We start from the raw sequence: 5252 nt of genomic DNA on the forward strand, positions 1-5252 counted from the left end.
GCCCCAGTTAGAAACTTCCCAGGCAGCCCCTTCTCAGCATCTTCTGTGGGCCTCTCAGAGGGCACATCTAACGCTGCTTGACCACCAGAAGGCAAGCCTGCAGGACCCTGTCCCTTGGTCTTGAATTTGGGAGCCAGGTCAAGGACATCCTTCCTGCATTTGTTGTCTTTGTCTCAGGCCAGCCAACTTCCTCCAAGGGGCTCCCTCACCCAGCCAGCCAGGGACCCGGATCATAAGGACACTCTTCAAAGCATGGCCCTGTGACTAATCAAGAGGGAGGCTCAGACCATTCATTTCCTAAGCCCCCTCCTTCTAGAAAAACTCAGTTTAAGTCATCCTTATCTTCATCTTAGTAAATGTGACAGTGTGAGGGCAGAAACACAGGAAAAGACCAAGACAAAAAGAAAAAACAACAACCAATACCACACACACACAGACTTCAGTCTCGGCAAAGCCGGATATTTCTTTTTCTTGCCTAGCAGGATATGACATCTCCGGCATGCTTCTTTCCCTCCTATTTGTGCTCTTTTCTCTTCCTTTTTAAATAGACACATTTCAAATGTCAGTGGGTGATAGTGGGGCCAAATCAAATTGGATTCAGAAGACCAAATAGCTCAAGGGTTTGATCTTTGCAGCTGCCTCTTCCAGGGGGGGCCCAGGAGGTTGGCCAGTGGGGGACAGCTCCCGAAGAGCTCAAATGGGCATTTATTGTGCTAACTCGGGCTCCCTCGCCGTTTAACCTTTATTTACAGACCTGAACCGAAGTGGTTAGGGGCTTCAAAAGAAAGTACTCTTTCCCCTTCCTCCCTCTCTCCCCTTCCCCAATCCCCAGAGGGGACAGAAAGAACAAGGAGGCAGAGGTTAAGTGAGGGGGGCAATAAAAGAAGAGCTTATCTGAAATCTGAGTGACCCACCCTGAGTGGCAGCTCTGTGGCCAGTCTTCTTTTTTTTCCACCTTCCTCCAAAAATCCCAAGAGAGAGGCTCAGCCAAAATGGTCCCCACCTTTCCAAGCCAGCCGAGTGGAATTTAGATTCCAAGCATCTCTGCCCCCAGAGGGCCCAAGGCTAACCAGGTATCCTCTCTGAGGGGCTGAGTGTCCAGGGAAGGCCCATATTTTAGCCAAGTAATTCAGACTCACTTGCCTAATGCTTACTGAATCTTGTCATCATAGCAGCAAAGTAAAAATTATATCTACATGCCGTGTGGAGCCATAAATCCCGGGGCTGTATTCCCAGTCATTCCATATTTCAAGACAGAGAAGCTTATTTCTACAAGGCTGTTAATAACCAAAGCGACTGGACAAGTCAAGGGAAAGTTTGTGTCTACTGTTGGCCCCTCGCAGATCCGTCCTGGAGACAGGAGAGCTTGTTTTCCTGGGATTCACAGACGGCCTGGGACTGGGCTCCATCAGCATGTCCATGAAAACAGGTCCCTGTGAACTGTCAGATGCAAACAGGCGGTGCCTCTCTCTTTTCTAGCCGAGGCCGGATGGCCCTCCTGTTTGAAAGCCACCCTGATGGCTAAGGAGCTTGGGGTGGAAACAAGAGGAAGGTTTGAGGAGAGGACAGCCAGGCTAGAGGGCTGAACATGAGACCAGGATGGAGGAAGAGGTTCAAATTTGAGCGAAAGGCTGAGGCTTCTTGGGCTGAGTGGCGAGTAAGCCCAGGTGAGCCAGGACAGACCTCTGGACAGAAAGACATATCTGGTGTCATTCAAGCCAGCCTTCCCCAGATCCTGCCTGGAAACGAAGAGGGGCTGTCCCAAGCTGAGTCTCCCCTCCCACCCCCTTTCCCCAGGGTTTCCCAATGCTCAAGTCTCCTGATGCTAATGAAAGAGAGGGCAAGAAAGAATGGAGACAAAAGAAGGAAATAAGGAAGGGAGGGAGGGAAAGAGAGGAGCAGAGGAGGAAAATAAAGAGAAAAATATCTGTTTAACCTTATATAACCTGTGTTTTCCAACTTTATTAGACAATGAAATCACTCCCCCCAACCCCCATAGGATCTGTTATCATTACATGGCATTGTGTGAGGTTCCAAGGAACACACTTCGGACAATCCTGCATCACATTAACATAATTTTTTTCACATTTGTTCTAAAGTTAATAATGGATTATATAGATTTTATTGTAAGGAGCATGTACACACTTAGATGTCTAACTTTAGGTTATTTAGCTCAAATTTTCACAACAGTGTGTTAAATTTTCCTATAACAACTACTCGATTAAATATCAACTGACCAGTTTACATTACAACGTGAAACACGTAATTTACATTCAGGTATAAAACACATTAATTGGCATTTCTGCATGCCCCATTTATTCTATGTAAGGCTATTTTCGAGGTTAATTTTTAATTAAAGCCTTTGTATTAACCAGAGGTGTTCATCTTTAAAATGTTTGCTTGGCCTGGGATATAGCCCTTAGCAGCTCTGGCCTAGATTCTCCCACTCTCAAGCTGTGTGGCCTTTGACAAATCCATTACCCTCTCTGGGCCTCCCTTCCTTCACTAGTAGGATGAGCGGAAGTGGAGAATCTCTGAGGCCTGTTCAGCATCAACATTTATATTTCGAAACCCCTGGCATAGCAAACCTCACTAGCCATTACTGACTCTCTAGGATCTAAATATTAGACTTGTAAAATGTGAACACATTTAATTTACTAAAAGCCTCTAATCAAGACCAAAACCTTTTACTTAAACAATTAGAAAACAATTAGCTAGAGAAATAAAAACAATTTTAATTTGCTAAATGGGCTTCCTCCTCCTAATAGATATGGACAAGACCCTGAGTAATGCTTCTGACCACATGGAAACCACACGGGCATCGCCGATTCTGTGGGCAGAGGCGTGGGCTGGCTCGATTTTCTATTAGGGAATTGAAAGGTACTCACATTAACCTCAGCCTCTTTGCAGTGATTCATGTTTAAACATATGCCCAGTGTTTGCAATGCTTAGTGCTTCCTAGTCATTGATCTATCCTGACGCCTAAACACAGAGGGACCTCGCACAAGCCAACGCCACGCACACCTTTGTCATCGTGCCTCTCAGACCGCCATGAATTTATGTGCCTCCCCTCAAACACACGTGAGATACCCCACAAAAAGCCTTTTTAATTAGTGAAATGTGAGAGCATCTGGCCCCCAATTCTAGTCTATTCCAGCTGGCAAATGGCTTGCTTTTACATGATGCACAAAGGGATCAATAGGCATACCTTTCATTTTCGCCATTACTCAATAGAAGTATAAAGAGTACATTTAATATACTCCTCTTTTTAATAGAAAGTAATTTTTCTTCCCATTTATAACACACAAAAAATGGAATAATCTCCATTTTAGATGTTCATTCAGGCTAGTTTCTCACCTTTTTTTTTGGTTCCCTTTTCCTTAGCCCCTTTGAAATACATATATTTTAATCTTGGGCAAGTCATCTCATCCCTCTGGGCCTTAATCTTCCATTTATAAAGCAAAACAAAGATTTGCACCATCTCCATTTTAGAAGCCCTTTAAATTTGTATTTTACTTTTTCTTCTCCTCTCAAAATGCACACATTTTCATCTTGGGCAAGTTTCTCGCCGCTCTGGGCCTTGGCGTTCTCTTTGATGAAATGGGAAGGGTGGATTCTCTGAGGTCCCTTCACGCTCTTTATAATACAGTGTGATGGAGGCATTTCTCATGCAAACGTCGGGAGCTGGCTCACCTGCTTATTTTTCTTTTTTCTCCCTTTTAATGACTTCTCTGCCTATCTCCAACTTTTCTCAAAATTTCCCTTCCTTTTTTCCTCCTCCCTGGCCTACATCACAGATTCAGTCCTAGTGGGGGCTAAGAGGTTTGACCTTGAATCCAGACCACCTGTATCTAAAGAGCAGCTCTCTATCTGACCTGGTGTATGACCTGGAGCAAATCTCTGAGGCCCTTTGAACCAGTGTCCATGTCCATAAAATGTAATAATAGGAGCATTATCTCACAGAGCTGTTGGGAGGCTTCTATGGCTCACTTCACATAAAGTGGTTAGAGCAGTGTCTGGTTCAATCGATGTTGGCTTTTGTCATTCAGTTTGTCTGGACAGGACACTTGAGTTGGCCATTGAAAAGTCAACTTGCATGAGTAGAGGTTCCTGAGAAATTTTGGTAGAGAAGGGAGTTTTGAGGGAGCCTAGGGTGGGAGGGAAGGGGACCCTGGGATGGGGAGGGCAGCCAAGTGTCCGTATTACAGCCCCTCAGTCAACTCCATGGAGGCCGTGGAGCGAGAAGATGCACCAGCGATGGAATGTGAAGACACACACACACCGCTACTTTGGGGAAACACAGAGCTTGACCCGGAATGAGAGGAAGAATCTTCCTGACACTTCCATACAGAACACAAAATTGCGCTTGCACAGCGAGGCCCGAAGAGAACCCAACTGACTTGGACATCACAAGGATGGAACTTGAGGAGCACCCTGAGAGGGTACTGCCAGGACAGATACCAGCTTTCCCAGGGAGGACTCCAGCCCATGGGTGGCACTGAGAAACTATGCATGCAGGGACATCGTTGGGTGGGCAGAAGCTGTACATACATGGGCCATGGGTGAGAGCGAGAGAGATATCCCTGGAGGTCTCTCTGACTCTCAGGGAGGGGGATTTTGCAAGGGCTAGAGTCCGCACCATACAGGTAAGGGAGCGTGGGTCAGAAAAACTGGGTGACTAAATCCTGTGGCCCAAGGGTGTACTCACTTCCATGAGGCCTGGGGAATCTTGGGGGTAAGAAGTTTGCTGATCCCAACCTAGATGCACAGCAGCACATATGCTGTTATCTGAACCACAGCTCTCGCCTGTTCTGAACCAAGTATCAGGATACCTGATAGAAATGTCAGCTGTCACTGACAGAGCCAATTGACGAACGAAACTGCAGTCAAGTTGGCTTGCTAACATTTAACCCCCAAATGAATCCAATGTGACCTCCTGGGGGCAGGCGGTGATGGACAGCCTCAGTGGTCTTCTACAGAGAGAGCCCCATCTCTGGATCACAACAGAGCTGTTAGGGACGTTCCTATAGGCAGGCAAATCTGAGATGGGCCTGGCTGGGTCCTTCTTCCAAACTCACCAAATCAGAGGAAGGAGAGAGGCCAGGAGTGTCACTCAAAACTGTCTCTACAGAGAAACACCAAAGGGGAGAGATGAGGTTCTCCCTCTTCAACCTCATCTGGGGCCACAAGCTCAAATGCTTATGGTGTGGGTATGGGAGACACACAAGCATGTATGGTCAAGAACAGCAGCA

The sequence above is a fragment of the Myotis lucifugus genome, unplaced genomic scaffold (genome assembly GCF_000147115.1).
Source record: "Myotis lucifugus unplaced genomic scaffold, Myoluc2.0 scaffold_3, whole genome shotgun sequence".
Lineage (NCBI taxonomy): Eukaryota > Metazoa > Chordata > Mammalia > Chiroptera > Vespertilionidae > Myotis > Myotis lucifugus.